Raw genomic sequence first — 25,083 nt, 5'->3', positions numbered from 1 at the left:
TTGCCATTTGCGCTTCTCCAGATTTTGTGGTGCAGCTCTCCAACCAAAGGATGCGTACAAAACTGCCTAGATTAGTGGAAAGTGTATGCAAAACATGGTGCAGGAATGAAAATAAAAAATAAAAAATGCATTCTGTTATTCATATACTAGACAAAATTGTGTATTATACTGTGTATTGTGTATTATACTGTGCATATTAGCAGCAATGCAGAAGAAAATATATGGGAATTTTCGTGTGGCTGTTTAATGAAAAATTCAGGAAAGTATGGGGAAATGAGGTGAACCAAACATAGGACCTGAAAAAGGAGAAATAGAGAGAAACCAAAACTGACAGATTCATCCATCCCTACACAGTATAACCCTTGCGTGTTTCTGTGACCCTATGTATGCCATTATATGTATCTTGTATCACTGTCTAAAAATATAGATGTTTTTGCAGCTAACTCTATCAACACTCGCCTGCTGTTAGTCCCCCAGGGTATTCAGAGGCATGCTGACTCTGATCCTGGAGCTAGCAGCACTACTAGAAGCAGCAATTAATAGTCTTATCTTCCTTGACTTTGTCTAATGCCCCCTTTCAAAGCCATCTAAGTTGGCTTTACACTTCACCTTCTGGTAGTGAGTAGCCATACTTCATCCTGTGGTGGTGATTTCCATTGTCTGCTTTTGGGGAAGAAGCCCTTCTTTTTCTCTATCCTGAGAATAGCTTTGGCAGATGACCTCAAGTTCTAGTACAGGAGAGAGAGAGAGAGAGATTATCTATGTACAGTGGTACCTCGGGTTAAGTACTTAATTCATTCCAGAGGTCCGTTCTTAACCTGAAACTGTTCTTAACCTGAAGCACCACTTTAGCTAACGGGGCCTCCTGCTGCCACCACGCTGCCGGAGCATGATTTCTGTTCTTATCCTGAAGCAAAGTTCTTAACCTGAAGCACTATTTCTGGGTTAGCGGAGTATGTAACCTGAAGCGTATGCAACCCGAGGTACCACTGTACTTTTTCTTCACCATGCATAATTTTACAAATGTCTAGAATTCCCTCCTTTCATTACTTGTCCCCCCCCCAAAAAAAACCTAAAATTCCACAAACATTTTAAGCTTTCCTCACAGAGGAGGTATTTTGACCCCTTGACCCCTTTGGTTTTGGCCTTGTTCTGCACACCCTTTTTCCTTCTGTGAAAACTACCAGTATTTTTAATTCTCCTAAAACTGGGTACTCCTGTTTTGTGAGGGAAAAAAAGCAGCCATCAAATTCTGAGTTAAGGAACGTTTTTAGGGAGCCCATTTTAGAGAATATATTATAAAGATAACCCTACTCTTTCCCTTTGGAAAACCCCAATATTCCAAAACAGCTACTTCACCCCTCCACCACCTAATTTAGCTAAGGGCCTGCTCTTGCTTCTCATAATGTTTTTTTTTCAAGGTGTTATTGAGAAAATGTAGATAGGACTGGCATTAATATTGTATACTGAACTCGTCTACTTGTATATAAAAAATGCTGTGAATTTTTTAAAAAAAACATTTTAAAATATATGTAGAATTTGCCATCAGCTCACTGGCCCCATCTAGTGTCTCATTCACATAATGCACTTAAAACACACTTAAAACCTTATATTTGCAGCTGTACAGCTGAGTCTATTGTGGTTTGTTTCGCTCCCGTGAGAAAATGTGTGCTGTGCAATAGCCAGGTGAAGACCACTTGAAACAGCCTCTGCATAATAATAAAATGGTGGTCATAAGAGCGACTTGCAATATTGGCCAAGCTCATCTCACTGCTATAGCTTCCTGGATGCAGTGTGCCACTTTTAGAATAGTTGGGTGATGACACAGAGACTGTCCATGACTGGGGCAATCAATACATGCATACAAGATACACCCCGCTGCACACCTCAGGTTCCATATTAAGGAGCCACAACACAAATAAGGTTTCAGGCAGGTTCAGTATCACAACTGTAATGTGTGAACCTACCTAAAACCAGAAGTATCAAATACTACCATATCCCACAATTATGATGCAATTTAAATACAATTTTTTAAAAAATGGAACTCTAAATCTGCATTAAGATTCTTAATGAAGCTCAGGGCAATAACTATTGAGCAGAATATGGCCTCCCAAGCCATGGAGATTTTAGGCAACCATTTCTCCTGTGTTAAAATTTTAAGAGTAGTTACCATAGCAACTGCTAGACACGGCATATGGTATGTCTGCTACCTCTGAGATAACAGAGCAATTTCTAAAGAATTTACTTTACAATATGGTGTGAACACTTGTACTTTTTACCATTTTTCCAGAGTGTTGTATAAGGTACTGTTGTTCCTTGACATACTCCTCATGCTGAATGCTCATTTTGTGCCTTTCTTTCATACTAAGCAAAACAGTTTCTTCCTTTTCTTTGTCTTTCTTAAACTTACTATAAATACAAAGTGATATATGAAAAGATTATGGGCCCAATCCACTGGAATCTTCTCTTGTGCCAAATCAGTAATATTGTTGCATATCTTCCATGCATTTCAGTGGGGGTAGATTGTGGTCTATATTGTGGAGGGGAGTTACTGGGCAAAATAGATATCTGTTTCAATGTAGGAGAGGAACTGAGCAGGACAAGCAAACAGTCTCTCTTGTATTGTGGATTTTGAGGGGGTATTGACTGAGACCTTTCATGAGCTACATGGGAGATACTGGCTGGGATGTTTACTGCTATAAGGATTAAGTGCTCTTTTTGCAGGCTTTCCACTTATGTTCCTTTGAAACATAGCTAGAAAGGGGCAGGGAACAGTTGCTTTCAATATTCAAAGTTCAATTATAATATATTATATGTGTCGACTCAGCAACATGACAGCGCAGCATACAGTGGTACCTCAGGGTATAGACGTTTGAGGACGCTTCAGGTTACAGATTCTGCTAACCCAGAAATAGTACCTCGGGTTAAGAACTTTGCTTCAGGATGAAAACAGAAATCACGGGGCAGCAGCGGGAGGCCCCATTAGCTAAAGTGGTACCTCAGGTTAAGAACAGTTTCAGGTTAAGAACGGACCTCCGGAAGGAGTTAAGTCCTTAACCCAAGGTACCACTGTATTTTCATTGCAAAGGTAGGGAAGACAAAGGGCATTTTATCTTGTGCATTTCTTTTTCAAGCCCCACCCACTCCACCCCCTTTAAAAAAAAAAGACTATCACAACTTTCTATGATATGTTCCATCCTTTTCATTATCCCAGATTTGCTGCTTCCCAGCTTCACTGAATGATACTGTTGATGTCTGGGGAGATTTAGTCCTTATCTCGATCCACTTTCCCTGTATCCATCCCACCATCATATGCTTCTGTCATGCCCCTTGTTCTCCCCCTTCCTCAGATAAAGAAGAAAAAGGAAATAGCCCCGATTTCTCCATAAGAGGATGATTCATGACACTGATCATTTCAACTGATCGTCTTCCTACACTCTCCAGTTCTATCCGTCAGAAACCCATGCAAAATTCTCAATGTGGAAACCCCACTGAGGAGCTAAATTATTTTTCATTTCTTTCATAGTAAAACCCAGCATTGCTGCACACCTAGACTTAATTTTGAAATAGCTAACTCTTCAGCTCCTATCTTTAATACAGATACGGTACTGTATCTGAATCTAACAATGCGCACCTGAATTGTGATGTTTTATATAAGTAAACCCAACCTGCTACAAAGGGAAGAGATATTTATTTATATATGCCACTACCATGTCCCGTGTTTTGTTAGCCAAAAATGAGTTTCCCAAAAATGGAAAATGAGCAAAGTCCCAACTAAACAAGATGGGCAGCTTAAATTGATTGAATATGCACAGCTTGCAATCTTAACATATAGAAAAAGAGAACAAGAAGAACATATGTTTAAAGAAGATTTGAAAATATTTATTGAATATATAGAGGAAATTTGTGTTTATTTGAAAATGTGAGCCGCATTAAGATAAATTCAACAGTGTAAATAAGTTTTCATGGATGTAATAATGGAATACTGAATGGTTTAGTTTATATAAAATATGCAGGGATTTGTGTTGTGCAAAATGAACCATGGAAAGAGAGGAGGGGAAGTCATTGATAATTTAAGGTTGTTTAAGTGAATATTCTAAAAATGTAAAACAGAAATCTATTTTGAAAAATTGAAACTCAAAGGGAAGAGATACAGGTTTTCAAAAACACTGAGGCTACTTCCAAAAATGGCAATCCCATGTTGAATACCCTCTACTGGTCCATAATATGCAATACAACTTAAACGTTCCTTTGCATTTTCCTTCACCGGTTCCACTGTCAGTTCCTGAGAGGTGGAAACATCGGGAACTCAGTGTGGTACAGGCATAACAGGAGTGTTGGATTGGCTCCACCTCAGCAGCCAAAACGCACTGAGTTTTTCATGCCTCACCCCGCTATCTCATACTTTGGTAATATGGCCCTGAGCAAGGACAAAATTTGGCACCCCCTCAATATTTCTTACTTGCATGCCCTCCTCCCTCTCACCTTCTGTTTATCATCATCATCATTATTCATCATCATTATTATTTTGATCAGTGCCCTGTGGCTCAGCCCCCTGTGGGGGGATTGTACTTGCCACCATAAATCCGGTTCTGCCGTAGTTATGCTCAATACTGTGAAGGCAAGTGAGCGATGCCCTCCTGCCTGTGCTACACTGCCAACCGTTGATATAGGCTTTCAGAATAATGATGTCAAGACTCAAGACACAGGTTAAGGGGCATTGGACGTTCCAGAGAGGAAGGAGAAACTCAATACAGGCCTTATTTTATGGCAGCCGACATATGTTTCTTATGTGGTACCGCTCTAAGTCAGTCATTTGCGTAGGACCTGTGCCTTACAGCCTTCATGCGACGCATTAATTTAAAACCCTCTTCCAGTTTTGAATTGTGTTCATGCTCTGCAGCTGACAGCACCTCAGTGAAGGATGCACACGCAAAAAGTAGCAAAATGCAAGCCCAATTGCTGTAACTTGTCTTAAAATGTGAGCTGAGCACGTCATGTTTGCTCTCAGTGTCAATGTTCCTTCCCAAGGGAATCCGAGGAAGCTTGAAGCCGATGATCTGCAGCCGGTATTTTTTATTTTATTTTATTTTTTATAAAAGAAAATAGGTAATCTGAAAGAATCGAGACTCTAATGACTTTGAACTATGACACATCTAAAAAACCGAAAGTCTTATCCAAACACTTCCATTTCCCCCGAATGCTTTTAACGCCTACATACATCATTTGGACAACTCTGAAGCGAGGCACTGAGCATTAGAATAAATGCAAATACAGCTACATTTACCGTAGAAACGCAAAGGCTGTGACAAGCTAAAAATGCAATAAAATGTGACGTTATGTCTATTCGCTTTTTTCAGCTCTGATTCCTCTAATACTGTGAGTCACCATACCTACCACAATCTTCATTCTTGGTGCACTGCAGAGCTATAAATTGTTTCCCATTTTTTATTATGAAAGCAGCCTAGACACTAAATTCTGCACCCAAATAATCACTTGATTGAAAGATGTAATTCTTAATAACAACAATAAATGTGGTGCTGGTCAGGGATCAAAAACCTACAGCCCTCCAGAAGTTGTTTTATTATTATTTAATAAATTTCTATTCTACCCTTCCTCCCAATAGAGCTCAGGTATCAGGAGGCTGTCAGCGGCTCCCAGCTGGTTGCCCAGGATAATATAAAGACAAGGAAAAGATTCTTACCATCCTTTTTTTATTTCAAATGTTACAGAGAGAAGCTCTAGAACCCAGCCTCTTGGATAATGGCGTTGTCCCGAGTGAATCTCTCCCACTTTCTCATTCGTCATTCACCTTGTCTCTTCTACGGGTGCTACTATGTGCCCTCTGTCTTTGAGCTTTTTGCTCTCCTACTTTTAAGGCTTGCCAGGTTCTGGGAGAAGGTGGGTCTGGAATGCTTTCTAATGACAACCAGCCAGCTGCTGCTCCGGCTCTGCCTGCTCCTCTTCCATTATTTCCCAACTTTTCCCCTCATCTCCCTCTGAGCTGTGACCTCCCGCAAACCACTGTTGTAATTCTAAACTGTCATCCTCTTCCTCCTCTCTGGAAGGGTCAAGATGGGGTCTCCACCATTCCTCCTCCTCTGCCCAGTTCTTGACACCAGGGCAGCAAACAACAATGGAGTAAAACAATCTGCTTAAAAATAACATAAAATAATATTTAAAAACATTTTACGGGAGTTTTTAATGTTTGATGCTTTATCACTTTATTATTATTATTCTTTTGGGAGCTGCCCAGATGGGCAGGGTATAAACAAATTAACAACAACAACAACAACAACAATAATAATGATGATGATGATGATGATGTGATTTGTTGTTGTTGTCATGGGCACGTTAGTAGAACATAAAATGTAGCCGATGAACTTCCATTCAAGATGATAGGATGACAGCAAAGCGAATACAGTGGTACCTCAGGTTAAGAACTTAATTTGTTCTGGAGATTCAATCTTAACATGAAACTGTTCTTAACCTGAGGTACCATTTTAGCTAATGGGGCCTCCCGCTGCCACTGCCGTGTGATTTCTGTTCTCATCCTAAAGCAAAGTTCTTAACCTGAGGTACAATTTCTGGGTTAGCAGAGTCTGTAACCTGAAGCATCTGTAACCTGAAGTGTCTGTAACCTGAGGTACCACTGTATGTTTAAAGCTGCAGTCCTAAAAACACAAACTGGGAGTTAGTTACTTTGAATAAAGCAGGGGTTTGCTTCTGAAGAAACATGCGTGTAAGATTGCACTTTAAGGGAAGTTTGATAACAAGCTCTTTTTTTCTCACTGCATAATGAAATCTGCAGTTCAAAGGGACATTGGAAGCTGCTTCACTCCAAGTCAGACCATTGATCCAACTAACACACTACTGCCAACGCAGACAGGCAATGGGTTTCTGGTGTTCCAGATTAAGGTTTTTCCCCTGGAGATGATGGGGAGCTTTTTGCATGGCAAGTAAGTGCTCTACCACTGATATGCAGCCCCTTAGTACGCTCATAGTCACCAGAGATTTTTGCTACACAGTTTGTCTTAACGTTTGTAAGCCGCCTTGATTATATTCTAGAAAGTCCAGCTAGAAATTCCAGAATTGATTACCAAACAAATACATTTGAAGGATTCTTTTAATGATCACATCTGAATGCTGGGATGAGAGGACACGAGAGCTACAGAGTCCATTTGCAATTTGCCCTTTGCACATTGACATACAGCACAATTCTACTTCTTCCCTGTGGTTGTATGTATCACCAAAAAGTGGCAATAAAAAAATAAAAATACCCTGGTCAAGTGAGTAATACTCAGTGAGTAATATTCAGCATTCTGGTTTCCTGCAACCAGAAGAGCTGCTTCACACATTGCCCAGAAGTGGCAACAGGGAGTACAAAAACGACAAGCATGCATTTTATTTCGCTATGCTTCTGGGGCTAGATCTATACTGTTTGTAAAAATGCTTTTTAAAAAAAGTTATGTAGCTGTCAATGCAATAGATGATAGATAGATAGATAGATAGATAGATAGATAGATAGATGATAGATAGATAGATAGATAGATAGATAGATAGATAGATAGACAGATGATAGATAGATAGATAGATAGATAGATAGATGATAGATAGATAGATGGTAGGTAGATAGATAGGTAGATATAGATAGATGATAGATAGATGATAGATAGATAGATAGATAGATAGATAGATAGATAGATAGATATAGATAGATAGTTGATAGATAGATATAGATGATAGATGATAGATAGATAGATAGATAGATAGATAGATAGATAGATAGATAGATAGATATAGATAGATAGATGATAGATGATAGATAGATATAGATAGATGATAGATAGATGATAGATAGATAGATAGATAGATAGATAGATGATAGATAGATAGATAGATATAGATAGATATAGATAGATAGATAGATGATAGATAGATAGATGATAGATAGATAGATAGATAGATAGATAGATAGATAGATAGATAGATGATAGATAGATAATACAGTGGTGCCTCGGGTTACATACGCTTCAGGTTACAGACTCCGCTAACCCAGAAATAGTGCTTCAGGTTAAGAACTTTGCTTCAGGATAAGAACAGAAATCATGCTCCAGCAGCGTGGTGGCAGCAGGAGGCCCCATTAGCTAAAGTGGTGCTTCAGGTTCAGAACAGTTTCAGGTTAAGAACAAACCTCCAGAATGAATTAGGTACTTAACCCAAGGTACCACTGTAATTACTATTATTATTATTATTATTTGTACCCCGCCCATCTGGCTGGGTTTCCCCAGCCACTCTGGGCAGCTTCCAACAAAGACCCAAAAATACACTAAAATGTCACACATTAAAAACTTCCCTGAACAGGGCTGCCTTCAGATGTCTTCTAAATGTCAGGTAGTTGTTTCTCTCTTTGACATCTGATGGGAGGGTGTTCCACAGGGCGGGCACCACTACAGAGAAGGCCCTTTGCCTGGTTCCCTGTAGCTTTGCTTCTCGCAATGAGGGAACCGCCAGAAGGCCCTCGGCGCCGGACCTCATGATAGATAGATGACAGATAGATAGGTTGCCGATGAGCATTTACAAATTAAATCCCAAATCTAAAATCTTAAAAGAACAGAAGCCCTTTTCCCTTTGAAATACAGTCACATTGGTTATACACTGTATAAGTATTCTGACTATAGAACAAAACCATAGTTTAGATATAGGATATGTGGTGGTAGTTTTGTTAACTGTCAGCTAGTCTACAGATTGTGCTACTTTATCAGAATGCTATCCACAACCACCTAGGAAAAAGCTCCACTGTACACACCCTGGGCCTTTCATCCGAGTAAACTCTCACACGACTGCGCTACAAGAGATCGAAGAGAAACTTCTAAAACATTGTGCGTTTTCAAAAGTAGACTAGAACAGAATACTAATAACACTACATACTTGTATATGCATGAATTAATCTCATTTCTATCCCTTTCCGTATTCTTTTCTTCCCAAACCTGTAATATGTCACTACCCTTCGAACAGGTTAATCCCAGGAGGTCCCGTAACTGCAATTACTGCATTTAAATATTCCACATATCTGTCAAGATTCAAAAGTATTCTGTGGTGTCAGTTTAAATATAAATATCTATAATTCTAGTTAATCACCATCACTTTTAGTCAGTTTTGAAAACTCGTTTGATGTCTATTTTGTGCTTGTGGCTGCCTGCCGCTTAAGGTTGCAGCTCCTGCCATTGATTTATTGGTTAAGAAGTTACCCAAAGCAATTCGGCAAAACAACAGTGTTCCTGTACAGACAGTCCAGAGCTTTTCACAGAAGTAAAACTTGTCAATGTAATTTGTCCGCCTAATCGTTGGAGAAATTGCTCTGCTTTTTAGATATATATAAAAAGCTGTAAGTGAGGCTGGAGTTGTTATACAAATACCGTATACCAGACTCTCCTTACAGAAACACAAGCTTTTCATTCAGCTTGCCTTTTTGCTTCTAAAGGACTCCCTTTATATTTACCAGCAACGCAGAGGCTGTCGATACCTCTCCGTCGCCTTTGCCTTTTGAAGCAAGTGCCGATTCTATACAGCTTGTAATGACATCTTGTAAATGGCCTGAACGGCCGTGCAACAGAAAACAAGCATTTGAGTGGTTTGTGGAAGCTGCAGCCACATCATTTTGACCAGAGACGTGTCACAAGGGCACCGTGTTTACCTTTAAACTTAGATGTGTTCATGTGTCTACATTTATTTATCCTACTTCAATAGCCCTTGCAGCGCAGATGAAAGTGCAATTATTTTTGCAACAATGAAAGATTCAGGGTGCCAGAACTAATATCCTTGTGCCCAGCAACCATAACTAGCACCAATGAAAAGCACTTCAAAGCTTTTAATCTCCATGACAACCTACATCACATTCTTCAATAAAATACCACTTTACACAAACATACTCTTTATGCACACCTACTATGTGTTCATAAATATCACTTGCATTGCACGCCGAACAACCTGTTCTTTAGTGCCCTTGACTTCTTTTTCCTCGCAAAATTAATCAATCAGTTGCACAGTTCAAATGGAGCTTAATTTTATGCTCTTATGTCTGTGGTTCACCTCAGAATAAATCAAAGAAACAGATAGTGAAATTGGACAGGCCTATAGGTTTCCAATGCAAGGCAGGGGCAAATCAGGCCTAGGATGTGGGCTCAGCTGAGAAACCGGACAGCGATGTGACCTTCCCCTCTCATTCGAGTGACAAGGCAGCATAACTGGGAGCAAATTGTTATTTAACAGAACATCCAGCATATGGCGGCACAAATCCATTGAGATTAACTTTTGATTTAAGAATAATGAGACTCAATCTAATTTCTATCATTAAGTAGTAAAAGAACCTCCCTGTCTGTAAGTCTGCCTGCCATATCTAAATCAAGTTTTTTCCCTGGTTCTAGTTCTAGTCTCAATTCCCTCATCTCTCCTTCCACTGCTTTATTCCTGCCCTAAATTCAATTCCTACCCAGGTATTCTGGAAACCTACACAACCTATTCTGGAATTGCTACAACAATTCCTTTTTCTACATACTATACCTGTTAAAAGATATGGGGGCTCTCTCTTCTTTTGCATATGTTCAATTTATCACTTACCTTGGCTACTTTTTAAGTTTCTCATAGTTTATTAGGGGAACTGGGAATTTTAGTGAAACTACAATTGCCATGAATCTTTAGGGGACGTTATGTGCTTTAAATGTGTGCTGAATGTGCTTTAAATGTATGGTGTGGTCAAAATCTCTTCAGCAAGGAAGATCCAGGAAATGCATCACATTGCTTCCAATTGCTCAGCAGTGATTAAGTGACTAAGTGAGCAGCCTTAGCAACAGCAGCTTCTCTGTATCTGCCTAATAAACCTTAGGATGGTGCCTCCACATTTTGCTTTCTAACTTTCGTCTGTGTGACTCTTTTTAAATGAAAGCTATGAGGCTGGGATGAACCATGAGGATCAATTATAAAAGTTGTACCCTAAAACGAATTTAATTCACTTTTAGTCCACCTGGGAATTATGGAAACTACTTTCAGAGATTTTTGAACTAGTTCAGTGAACTTTGTCTAGGAGAAGCAGTCTAAAAGTATAGACCATCACAAAAATCCTAGATCAGTGATGGTGAACCTTTTATAGACCGAGTGCCCAAACTGCAACCCCAAACCCACTTATTTATCACAAAGTGCCAACATGGCAATTTAAGTTGTATATCTCATTTTTTTCTGTGTGTTTCATATTTCTTCTTTATGACTGCTGTTGTAATAAATAATCCTTCATAAAATTTATGGCATTACATTCTTCACTAAATTATCTTTCTAATGATATATAATTTTATGGTATAACTCAGTGCTTTTTTTCTTTAAAAAAAATGTTTAGGGGGTACTCTCATTTTGACTCAAGAAAATCACCACCAGGGAAAAAGAAATACAGTTCAAATCAGGAAAAATAAATGCAGTGAATTTCTTCTCCCGTTAAATTCACAAAATTTTAAGGGGTATGCGTTCCCCTGTGTCCCCACAGAAAAAAACACACTGGTATTACTCCAAAACAAAGTGATGTTATGAGCCATCAAACATCAGAAATACATTTTTTCCAGAAGGTTCCACAATTTTGGGCACTAGTGTACATTGGAGGGCTGTACTAAGAGCCACCCTCTCCCAATTTTTAATATGAGATAATAATGATTATCCATGTGCGCACATACAAATAAAAATAAATAAATAAATAAACCCAGCCCAGATGGGCAAGGTATAAATAATTTGTTGTTGTTGTTGTTGTTGTTGTTGTTGTTGTTAGCTGTTTCTTCGGCTGCCATTTGATCACAGCCTCCACAGAATGAATTTCTCTGTAGGCTTCCACGGGAAAGTGCAACTTAGGCCTTCTTAGGCTGCAGGCTTTATATGCTTACTGACCTGGGAGTTAAGCCCTGCTAAACTCAAGGCGGCTTACTCTCGAGTAGGAAAAACAGACTGGCGGGAGGCCCTGGTGCATCAAAAGTCAATGTCTGCTCAGTCCCTTGCTCGCTCAGCAGGCCCTGATGCCGCAGGCTTTGGATGGCGCGTGCAAGCCCTCCTCTCCTCCTCCTACCCCAACTCCGGCACAGAAGCTACGGCCCTGCTGGGGCAATGGCATGCATGCTCACAGAGAGGGCTCTGAGTGCCCTCTCTGGCACACGTGCCATAGGTTCGCCACCACTGTCCTAGATCATAAAAGAGGGACCCTGTTAAAGAAGTCTGGAAATCTACCACCTGCAGTTCAAGCAGAGACTTGACTTTGCTCTGGATATAACTGGGACAGCCAGAAGGGGCAGAGCAGCAGTTCCAGCATGGGAGATTTGCTTAAGCATGAGTCTCTCCTAGCCATATATCAGGCCAAATCAAGCATCCCCCTATTATCTGCCAGGAGTTAGGAACATCAGGTGTAAACCTGAGTGAAACTGCATTCCTGCAATTTGCTCCCAGCCTATAATAGGAAAGAAACTCAAGGCCTACAGAGAGTCACTCAGAACCCCTTCAGACGGGCGTTTTGTTGTGGATGTATTCTGCAACCTTTTCTTAGGACTTGACACAATAATAGTGCATTAGTGGTGGATTTATTCTGCTTTATTACAGTATATGTTCTGCAATGTTTCCCTAGTGTTACCACATTATTGCTGCAACAAAATAGTGCAGTCTGGAGTGTTCCCTTTTCAGGATTTGAACTATTCCATTTCGTTATCCTACTCCCTGCCCTACCCCACCCCCAATCCATTTCACATACACACAAAACAGCCAATCAGCATTCTGCATCTACTGAGCATACTCTCTTCTTCTCACTGGTCTCCACCCCTTTTGTTTTGTTCCCCCCCCCAATAGGTTTCTACCCTTCTCAAATGCAGGGTTCCCCTTCTGATAACTGCCTCTTGTGAGTTGATAAGAGATTTCTCTACACAAGTCATGGCAGTCACAGCCTGAATGTTAGAAACAGAGGAAATGGTGACAGCATCAAGGTATGCAAAAGAATGATCTTGACACATGTGACTGGTTCCAGCAGAATGGGAATGACCATTAAAGAACTCCTCTGCTGAAAACTATAAAACCTTTTGATAGGTAACATGCATACTTGCTTGCATGTCCGAATGCGCACACACAGTTCCTTATCCGTCAAGTAATCAAAGTCTGCTTCCATATTTGCATCTCTTCTGGATTGAAGTATCTAAATCATTTGCCTAAGTCTGATTTTTAGAACATTTAAAAAAAAAATACAGGGAAGGATTGTACATAGCTCAGTGGTCAAGCATTTGCTTTATATGCAGAAGATGCTAGGTTCAGTCCTCAGCAGCTCTCGGTAACACTGGGAGAGACCCCATCTGAAACCTTCAGAAACTGCTCCTCTACAGTGTAGACAATAATGGACCATTGATCTGATTCAGTATAAGGCAGCTTCCTATGTTCCTGTCTTAAAACTTTTTAAAATCCAGCATAATGTACAGATACATTCAACACATTGCATTGACCTTCTAGCCTAATTTTAATTACCATACTGCACTGTAATTTAGAAAACAGTAATAATGACATGAAAACCATGGTTGGGGGGGGGACTCCAAACTCCCACATTCTGCAACAGAGGCACCCTATTCACTGAGGACAAAACCTCCAGCAACCTCTTCAGCAACTGCCTCTCAAACGCTAGCAAGGACTCATGGGATAGAATTCTTCAAAGTCCCTAATGGGAAAAGAAGCCCTGTGACAGCACCACCACAGAACTGAGTTGTTGTTTTTTCAAAGTACCACACAACATAGCCAAACATCTACAATGGACAGTGAAAGGCAAACAATCAACACTATCCAAAATAACACTTGGTAAAGTGTAACATCTAGATCAGACCCCAACGATAAGCATCTTTTGTGGAATATCTTTACAGGAACCTGACCCTTTGCTTGAGGGAAAGTCATATATAGGAGAGAGGTTTTATACACACACAAACACACTTAATGTTTAACTATGGCTTGCATTGCGGAAGTGGCCCCTAAATCAAAAGATCCAGTTTTCAGGAACCCACTGCTGACATTTACAGGACCTTCAATTAACTAATCAAGCCCTTTCTTACCTCCTTTTTTCCTGCCTTATTATAGTGCCATGGGGGAAAAAATTATATACTTTGCCTCTTCAGAAATGGGCTCATTCTTTTTTCAGCACTACCTATGGAGAACAAAAAGTTTTAGGTATGGGGTGAAGATAATGCTTGAAACTATAGTTTCGAGCTATATATAATTACTTTCAATGGAGCAAAATCATAATGAGAATAGCTTTATTGTCATATTTTTCACTAGTGGGTGTGAAGAGTGATTTAACTTACAGGTACTGATTATGTAATTGTATTGATATAGGGCACACAGCCTACTCTGCCTCATGAATCATCTAGACTGACAAGAGGAGGTGTAGGAAACCCCACATGCTTTTGGCTTCACAAAGGGAGAGAACAGCTTTCACAGCGAGCGATTAAAGTTCTTGGTCACAGATAGGCATGCAAGAGAGAGAACATGTCGGTTCCGATTGGTGCAATTTTAGAATTTAACCAGAAGAAGTAAACCAGCACATGTACAGTGTGGCTATCAGAGGTTGCCAATGGTCCAAACAGAAAGATATACATTCAGCTAAATTGAACCGACAGGTGCACCTCAGTCAAGTACATGGACTGAAGGCTCATAATGCAGCCACTTTGCTCCAGAAAAGAAGGAGTTTGTGGCCAGTGCCTGGACGGGAGACGATAGCAGTGTGTATATTACTGCTTACTCTGATTCCAGTGCACTCCCATCACTGGTGTTCGAAGCCAAGGACTACAAAATGTTAACCACTCTCCATAGGTATCTTCTCAAGACATAATCCTGTTTGATGTGCTTTCCTTCAAACTAGTTTCCATCTGACTTGAAAATGGATGCTGCGCTTAAATGCTGTGTGCATTTCATGCAGCCATTGCACATGCACAGATTATATGCAGGTGACAGTTTCAGTGAACTGGCGTTTGGCACAGGAAAACAAATTAGGTTATGAGCATAAGGTCAAAACTTTCAGGTGTAGTGGTTAAGAGGGGTAGACTCGTAATCTGGGGAACCGGGTTCACGTCTCCGCTCCTCCACATGCAGCTGCTGGGTGACCTTGGGCTAGTCACACTTCTCTGAAGTCTCTCAGCCCCACTCACCTCACAGAGTGTTTGTTGTGGGGGAGGAATGGAAAGGAGAATGTTAGCCGCTTTGAGACTCCTTCGGGTAGTAAAAAAGCGGGATATCAAATCCAAACTCTTCTTCTTCTTCTTTGGTCTGCACAGCAGCACAAGACTGCAACTTAAAACACAGCTGAAGAGAAAAGCCTCACCATATTTCGAGCTGTCAATGTGTACGTAGCTTACTTGGGATCTGTATGTAAACCACTTCATGGAAAAAAGAGGATTATAAATGCATTTTATATTTTTTCCATACTTTACATATGCCATGCCATAAACCGAAAAGGAAAGTCCAGCACATGAGTGAAAAATGGTACAAGAATTTCAGCCGGCTGAATGTGAAAAGGGAAACGGAACCAAATGCGCTCAGGTTGTCCATTGGTGCACATCGCCAAAAATAGAATAATATGCAAGACTCAAAAAGAGGTCAGACAGCTTCCACACAATCTGGATATTTTCCAGTCAAATTTTCAGCTTCATTACAAAATACTATATGAAGCCCTGAGGCCATTAACCTAAACTGAGAACCTAATGACCGAAATGAGAAGAGGTGAAAAAGCTCTGATCTAAAAAAACACACAATTTTTTTAACTGTAACTTTTGGCTCCATGAGAACACTTATGAAAGTATGGGAATCAGACATTGGTAAAAACAATTCAGGTTAATGACTGGAACAAATTTTGGGAAACTTGCCCATTGAAATCAGTATCCAGCTTTTTTCAAGAAAACACACTCAAATTACTCCACAGGTGGTATTGCATGCCAAGGCAACCATCTCAAATGTTCTCATCAATACCACCATTATGTTGGAGAGGCTTCAGGCAATGTGGCACAATGGCACATGCCACTACCGATGGTGATTGTACCATTGTTAAAAAGTTCTGGAAGTTGGTTCACGCAGAAATGATTGATCTTTCTAAGGAACAGATTATATGTTGGCCTAAACAGATGCTGTTAAATATTTTTGATGGGGGGGGAAGCTAACATGTGATTGTAGCAGCCCGTCTTGTTCTTACAACTCAATTGATAACAGCTCAAGATCTCATGCTGGACAGGTGGTATCATTCTTTATGGAACATGGCAATTACAGAAAAAAACCATACATCATTTAAAATTTAGACAAGGACAAGAATCCTTTGTTTCTTTTACAGCAAACAATATATTGTTACACACTATCCCAATCTCCCAATGGTGCGAGATTCCAGGGGTCCAGGATTTGTGTTTCCTTTGGAAATGAGGCACAGTGGAGATTGTGGTGTCTTTATGACATATGGTTTATTTACACATATATACAACCTGAACTTATGACGGAGGGGTTCAAAACATTGCACTCCCATTGTTTCTCCAATTGCTCCAGTGGCCAGTTAAAACTGTCGGCCCACATTGTTCTCTGACCACCTACTCTCCAACTTGCCGCAGCTTGCAAGCTGCAGCTGTTCCCCTCCAGTTTGCATTATCCTCAACTGCAATCCTGAATCTCCCTCCTCAGTACTCTAGTATTGTGTTCTGCTAAATACCCAGAGCTCAGGGAAGGGCTGCAACCATTTGCTGGCACAGAGTCTTTGCTCTGCTGGTAACCCATCTGCCTGCCCTTTTCCCCTGCTAATGGCCCATCTTTAGCAGCACAATACAAAACTGGCTCCTGGCTTGCATTTTAACATGCTAAATCCAGAGTTTGGCACCCAGGAATGAGAAGGGGAGCCCGGGCACTCTATAAGCTGATAACACTATTTTCTAGACAACTGTCATAACAAGCTTGGCATATGCGGAAATATACTTGACTGGATCATGCAATGTTTTGGTGCTGTCTTTTTCTTGAGTTTAATCCTGATGATCTTCTTTTGTAACCAAACTTTTACATTTGTCCATTATGACTTTTGTATGCCATACATGCCTAAAACTATGTTTGCTTTCTCATCCCTTGTTATGGTCCGTTTCTTGTTTGTAATTGGGATGTTGCTTTTCCTGTTCTATGCCTATTAAAAATGCAATGACAACAACAACAACAACAACAACAACAATAATAATAATAATAATAATTTCAATTCCAGAAAGGCAACCCAGGCAATTGAGGCAGATGCAGGCAGTGGCGGAGGAAGGAGGTGCGGGGGGTGCGAGGGGTGTGGGGGGTGCGGTCCACCTCAGGTGTCATCACTGAGGGGGGGTGAGAAAATGAGTTTAAAATAAATAATAAATAAAAAATTGGGCTCACCAAACTTTTTAGGAGTGACGTGGTGGCTTAGTTACAGATAGGTAGCCGTGTTGGTCTTCCATAGTCAAAACAAAAATCGGACATAAATCGGACATCAGGAATCACAAGACAGAGAAACCAGTAGGAGAACACTTCAATCTCCCAGGACATTCTACACAAGATCTCAAAGTAGCTGTTTTACTACAAAGGAATTTCAGAAATAGACTGGAAAGAGAAGCTGCTGAATTGCAACTTATCACCAAACTTAAAACCATGGAGAGACCTGGTCTGAACAAAGACATTGGATTCTTATCTCATTATACATGACAAAGCCATTTTTCACCTTCTCACCCCTTGCTTTTTCCTGTAAGACCTATTGCAGTCGTTAAGAGTCATCAACAGGCTCATCACAGCTATCTGCCAATCACCCATTCCCACCACCCTTCTGAGTAATACCCCTCCCCACCTTCTCACTATATAGAAGGGTCTGGAAACTTCTGTTTCAGTGTATCTGAAGAAGTGTGCATGCACACGAAAGCTCATACCAAGAACTAACTTAGTTGGTCTTTAAAGTGCTACTGGAAGGAATTTTTTTTTTTGTGGTGGCTTAGGCGCCTGCAGGTTCGCCGCTGCCTGAAACAGCAGCGTGAGACTTGCATCTACGTACTGCCTCTCCCTCAGCCGCCCTACGGCTGAGGGGGAGGCGGCGGAGAGGTTCTAAGCATCAGAGAGGTTTGCCCCGACACCATGGGCAGTTTGCTTCCCCCACGGACAGATCGCCCTGCCCCTGGCTGCAGGGCACAGCCCCATACCAGGCACCTGAGCGGCTAGCTATGCCACTGGATGCAGGGAGAGAAGCAAGTAGTGGGAATGATAAGAACAACGTTTGCAGGGCCAGGGATCAAAGTAGCAGCAGGCTTGAGCAAGCAAGACAAGGAATGCTTTTTCAAAACACAAAGGTTTATAATCCTATGCACGTAAGTCTAATCGAGCATAATAGGGATTGCTTCCGAGACAGTTGCATTCTACATTTGTTAGCAGAAAGGGAGGTTTACCTAGGGACTAAAGAAAAAGCAGAAATTAAGCCCAGCTCTCTATAAGCCTGAAGTCTGAGTATGACCGTGGGCCAAAAAAGTGCAAAAGGAAAGTCACAACAGCTGACTATCTGCTCTCCATACATTCATCCTTGATTCATGGCTTGGAGAATAAGAGCCTAAGACGAGTCCTGCTGGATCAGGCAAATGGCTCATCTAGTCCAGCATTTAATTCTCACTCTGGCCAACCAGACAACTATGAGAAGCCCACAAGTAGAGTGTGTGCACAACAGCATTCTACCCTCTTCTGATTCCCAGCAACTGGTATTCAGGGGCAAACTGCTGACAGTGGATGTAAAGCAAAACCATTGGGGCAAGTAGACACTGATGGCCTTCCCCTCCATTGATTTGTCTAATTCTCTTTTATAGTTGCTCAAGTTTGTGCCATCTGTATTCCAGAATTTAATGGAATTCGGCAGCTGAATCCTTATACCTTCACTTAAATTATCACATTTCACTTATCAGAAGCTTTTTTTTTTCAAAAAAAAAGTTTAGGGGTACTTTCATTTTCCTACTCATATTGAAATACTGCCCCTCAATGAAGCCAAACTTAGATTCACAAAATGTTTAGGGGTATGCGTACCCCTGGGTACCCCCCATAAAAAAGCACTGCTTATCAGTATAGATCACTTATTTTACTGAAGCAAATCATTTTGTAATTCATGATTTTCTTGGTGTCTCTTCTGCTATGGATAACTAAGAAATTCTTTGATGCCATCTAGTGGTGACTCGTTATTCTACAAAGCTGCATTATGGAGGGGTAAAACATCAGTATCACTTCTTCCGAGTAGAAAATCATATGTGTCCATATGTACACTGTCAACTGTAATGAACACACACGTCTATTTTCACTCATGCTGCAACATATTCACGCATCTGTCACAAATGGCATTAAGATGGAGGTAGGGATATTATCATGTGTGAATAGGTGCTCTGAGAAAACAGTTTCCTATTATAGTATACCCTGGTCCATAAGCAGATATAAGGATCTATGTGTTATATAAAATAAAAGGACAGTAGAACAGACTTTCCTACAAGGGTGAAGTTTCAATACTATTGCAAACAAGGATGGACTACTTGTATGAAGTGGCTTTGGTGTAATCAAGCAGTCACAAGCTAAGGATCCATGCACACAGAACATGATGGAAGAACTTCAGGGCAGAGAAGAAGAAGAGAAGGAGGAGGAGGAGGAGGAGGAGGAGGAGGAGGAGGAGGAGGAGGAGGGTGAACTCCCTGCATCAAACCATATGTGCCATCAGAGTGGTCCCATTACCAAAGTCTCTGTGAAACTCTGTGCTGGCAAAAATACGATACTGAAATAAGGGGGGTTTTCTATAATGTACCATATTTTTCAATGTATAGCATGACCCCATGTATAATATGTCCCCTATTTTGGGGAAATTGCAAAAAACCAAAAAAAACCTGTTGTTGAAGTTTGCTGAGCTGTTGAGCTGTTTTCTAATGCCCCCCTGCTGTGACACCATATTAGCCTGTGTATAAGACTACCCCCAATTTATCACTAAAAAAATTCATTAGAAAAGGGCTTCCTATACATGAAAAAATACGGTAACTAGGCCAGGCCTGAGTGGGGAATAAGAGCATGACAATTGTGAGAACGGACAGAGAGTGAAACAACAGAGTTGCAGGAAACTACTACTCAAGTAGATTCACTGAAATTAATGGCAATGAACTTGGGTCAATTTATGTCAAAGTGTGCACTAAAAATTAGCTGAATACAACTCATAATGTAAAGCCTCAAGACGAATGTGCATCCTCTGACTTTGTGAAATCACAAGCCCTTCGTATCTATACTGCAAGTCCCAAGGCAATGACAAGAGGAAGCAAAGCTATCACAGATACTTTGCTCTTTCTTCTTCACAGATAAGATCTCATCTTTACCAAAACACATGCAATGGACAGTTTTATGAATCTTTCTCCTGTAAGTTTTGATTGAAGGAGAAAAGCAGGTGCATGAGGTTGAAACTGGAAGTTGACAGTGCTGGAGCAAGTTAACCTGTTGGTAAAGGTAAAGGTGGGACACAGGTGGCGCTGTGGGTTAAAGCCTCAGCGCCTAGGACTTGCTGATCGAAAGGTCGGCGGTTCGAATCCCTGCTGCGGGGTGCGCTCCCGCTGCTCGGTCCCAGCGCCTGCCAACCTAGCAGTTCGAAAGCACCTCCGGGTGCAAGTAGATAAATAGGGACCGCTTACCAGCGGGAAGGTAAACGGCGTTTCCGTGTGCAGCTCTGGCTCGCCAGAGCAGCGATGTCACACTGGCCATGTGACCCGGAAGTGTCTCCGGACAGCGCTGGCCCCTGGCCTTTTAAGTGAGATGGGCGCACAACCCCAGAGTCTGTCAAGACTGGCCCGTACGGGCAGGGGTACCTTTACCTTTACCTTTTTAAAGGTAAAGGTAAAGGGCCCCTGACCATTAGGTCCAGACATGACCGACTCTGGGGTTGCGGTGCTCATCTCGCTTTATTGGCCAAGGGAGCCAGCGTACAGCTTCCAGGTCATGTGGCCAACATGACTAAGCCGCTTCTGGCAAACCAAAGCAGTGCACGGAAACACCATTTACCTACCTATTTATCTACTTGCACTTTGATGTGCTTTCAAACTGCTAGGTTGGCAGGAGCAGGAACTGAGCAACGGGAGCTCACCCCGTCGCGGGGATTCAAACCGCCGACCTTCTGATCCTAGGCTCTGTGGTTTAACCCACAGCGCCACCAGCGTCCTATAACCTGTTGGTAGCAGGGACTATTTGTCAATGGCCATCACCATCAAAGACTTGTGATAGCTCTTACCAATGCACTGGAACTGAGTATCCACACCTCTGCCATGTATTATTTAATATTTAAAATGATAATCCTAAGTGGGAGAAAGGAAAAATGGGATAAAGAAAATACACAAATGCTTCCCAGCTACTAGGCTACTACTTCCAGATAAGTGACTGCTAGGGCTACCAAATCATGACCCATCAAGTGCAATTGCAATTGACTACTGGGAGTTTTATCCTTCTTCTATATGTACATCCAGTTACATCCAATATACTAAAACCAGTAGGGATAACATAGTTGCCATAGTGGGGGAGGTTCAATTTACCTGAATGGCTGTTTAAAACTAAGCACACATTCACTCTAACTTTGCAATGGGAGCAGTTTTGTCTTCGTATGCCTTTCTAACATTTTAATCTTTTAATTAATTTTAATCTTTTTCAGCTACATTTTCAAAATATTAAAATAGTGAAATACAACTTAAAAACAAAAGCTTTATAGTGCTATAACACTGTAAAGCTGATTTTAGAAAAGTGGTTAATGAGACTGGAAAGGATATCCGAAGGGATCTGTAGTAAGACAAACTGTGCTTGCTGTCTCTCAAAATGAAATCTGGCAATTACTGGTCACATCTTAGCAGTCACGGCCAACATCGCCTAGGTGAGATGCAGTGCTGCAGATACCAAGGAAGTCTGGCAGCCATATTTTTAAGCTGAGTCTCATGGTTGGTTGGCTGGAAGTTGAGGAGATATGGGACATTTGCTAGCATTTATCTCTACACTGTAGTTAACAATGGGAATCTTGTGACTCATCTGATGGATGAATTAATGAAACAACTGGAAATTACATTAATCATTATCACAACTTTGCATACCTAAAATTAGACTGTCCCCTCAGCCCAAATATCTTTGCGTTTGCAGCTAAACCTGAATGACTAGTTTCAAAGCACAGGTGCAAGAAACAAAAATTGTATCGGTTGGATGCCGCACCAAGCCAAATCCTACCTGTGTTCAATTGACTCGCATTTAATTGGGCTTCTGATCAATCTGAAACTCACATTCAAATGCATCTGAAAAGACGAACCATTAAAAGTGTGAAACAAGGAAGAGGGAAATGAAGAGCAATTGAGCCTGTGCAGTGCTTCAAAGACCAAGGAATGTGGCAGAATGATCTTGCATTCGTATAAACACATTATACTTGTGACCCACATTAGAGCAAAGTAACGCAAACGTACAGGCAACATCTGAGCTCTCCCCAGTGAAGCCGCATGGTCGCACAGCAGGGGAAATATCATTCCCAGGCACTGCTGCTCACGTAGCTACTTATTATCCGAGCAACCCTGTAACAAGAGACCTGAAATTGCTGTTTTGTGAAAAAATTCCTGCTGCTAAGAAGGTGGCATGTTTGAATTTAAAAGGCACCCAGCACAGCCAGAGGTTATTTCTGGATCAAAACACTCACACAAGGATGTAAGAATATAATAGAAGAGGGCTGTATTTTTAAAAAGTTATATTTTATGGCAAACATCAAAGTGATACACCTAAGAAGTGCTAAGTTGGAAGTTTGAATATGTGAAACTTAATTACCACAGAACTATTAGGTGAGCCAGTTTAATATTGATCTCCTGTCTAAAGTATTACATACCAGGAATTATCTTTTAATTTTGTAATTAAGGCTACAAGGCTTTCCTTGCCCACTTATTTGAAAGTAAGCCCCATTAGATTCACTGGAAAAGAATCTACAGTGGTACCTCGGGTTGAGAACTTAATTCATTCTGGAGGCCTGTTCTTAACCTGAAACTGTTCTTAACCTGAAGCACCACTTTAGCTAATGGCGCCTGCCGCTGCTGCCGTGCCGCCGCTGCACGATTTCTGTTCTCATCCTGAAGCAAAGTTCTTAACCCGAGGTACTATTTCTGGGTTAGAAGAGTATGTAACCTGAAGCGTCTTTAACCTGAAGCGTCTGTAACCCGAGGTAGCACTGTATGGTTCTCTGTACAAACATATATTTAAATGTTTTGGGCAAAGCTGCACAGGTAGCATTTTATCTGAACGTTGTGCTTGCTATTTTGGAGACGAATTAGATTATCTTGTAGTATCTGTTGTGTCAAGAAGGAACTCCTGACAACACAGTGTGCAGCTGTTATGAATATATCAAACAACTATGTGGTAGCACATTTCCTGAATGTCTAGTTATGCATCATGTTTCCAGTCAACCTAACAAGGCTCAGTGCAGCTGTAACACTAGTGATCAGCTAACCATGGCCAGATTGGAAGCGCACCAATAGCTGCATGGGCCTAATGCTCTTAGATGCAGAAGAAAAAATGGAAGAGATGTGGGAGGTGAAAGGTCACAACTGCTATAGTGGCCGGAAAAACAAAAAAAAACACAAAGTAAACTATGAGGAGTTTATATGTGGTAGAGAAATAGAGGCAGAGTATTTACAGTTCATTAGAAAGACAAAAAGAAAACCCTTTTATTGCCTCAGTAGGGGTGCTAACAAATTGCTTTGCAAATGAAGATATCTCATCATTAAAGGAGCAAATCTCTGGAAAATAGTATCCCTGGAGCAAACAGATGTAGGATGCTTTAGCCGCCCAGAGTGACTGGGGCAACTCAGTCAAAATGGGTTGGGTACAAATAAAAAATTATTAAGCTGAGATTCCTGCATTGCACAGTCCCTTCCAGTTCTACAATTCTATAACACTATCAATTTAAATTACTGTGCCCTGAATTTTCACCCTACCTCTCACAATCAGTTTCCGAGATTTTAAAATGAAACAGTAGTGTTCTCACAAATCACACCCCATTTTCAGAAAACAGCACATGGGAACAGCACACCTCAGGGAATCAATATTTAATTTACGACATATACAGCTTTAATATAACGGGAAAAGAGCCTTATGCTGGATCAGGTCAATGACCAGTCTAGCCCAGCATCCTGTTCACACAGTAGCCAACATGAAGGTTTGGAAGCGTTACCCTTTTAATTAAGACTTCATAATTCAGCTTGCCTTATAGGAAGCCAACACACTGGAGTTTATCTGTCAGTAATGGGGTGCGTGTGTGTGTGTGTCAGCTCTTGTTTATGCTGCAAAGCTTGGGGCGCAAACTGACAAGCTGTTAAATGTGTGCACCCTCTGTTGCGATCCTCCCCGCAATTGCTCCCCCAGAGAGTACATCCCCTGGGCTCGATCCTGCACCCATCTACTTAGGAAAAAGCAATGGGGTTTTACTAGTAGGAACCGAAGTACAGCGGCGCGAGGCGCCTCCCGTTTCGGTGGCTGATACAGTGGTACCTCCGGTTAAGTACTTTATTTGTTCTGGAGGTCCGTTCTTAACCTGAAGCACCACTTTAGCTAATGGGGCCTCCCGCTGCCGCTGCGCTTCCGCCACGCGATTTCTGTTCTCATCCTGAAACAAAGTTCTTAACCTGAAGCACTATTTCTGGGTTAGCGGAGTCTGTAACCTGAAGCGTATGTAACCCGAGGTACCACTGTATTCCGCTCCCCGCCAGCCCCGCGCAACCTTCCCCGGCTGTGCTTCGGTAACTTGGGGCGAAAATGCACGTCCCCGGCGAGCAAGCCAGGCTCAAACTGAAGCCAGGCCGCTTTTCCCGCGAGCGAGAGGCTTCGCCGCTACGACCCCGCGTCGCCCCGAAGGCTTCGGACCGCGGGAGGTGAAGAGGAGCGAAGGCACTGCAAGCACCTCCCTCCTACGACAGCTAAGGGACAGAATGAGTGAGAAGAGGAGCACCAAGACAGCAGCAGCCGAGCGTCCGATTAACAGATGTCCCCCGGAGATCCGGGAAT

The 25,083-nt window shown here is 41.5% G+C and overlaps 1 long non-coding RNA gene across 3 annotated transcripts in view; it reads right to left on the bottom strand.

The window, feature by feature from the left end:
• Window positions 1-25,083, bottom strand: part of LOC309356433 — a 39,261-nt gene that overhangs the window by 7,731 nt on the left and 6,447 nt on the right. For 2 of the 3 annotated variants that reach the window (XR_014162786.1, XR_014162787.1), the window contains exon 3: window positions 610-728. This is a non-coding gene — a long non-coding RNA (uncharacterized lncRNA). Of the gene's footprint in view, window positions 1-609; window positions 729-14,102; window positions 14,195-25,083 lie in introns of all 3 variants that reach the window. The other variant, XR_014162785.1, reaches the window with a different exon arrangement.

The sequence above is a fragment of the Podarcis melisellensis genome (assembly GCF_964234715.1).
Source record: "Podarcis melisellensis genome assembly, chromosome: 1".
Taxonomy (NCBI): domain Eukaryota; kingdom Metazoa; phylum Chordata; class Lepidosauria; order Squamata; family Lacertidae; genus Podarcis; species Podarcis melisellensis.
Note: the sequence above shows the minus strand (reverse complement) of the source record. Positions and strands in the feature narration are given on the sequence as shown.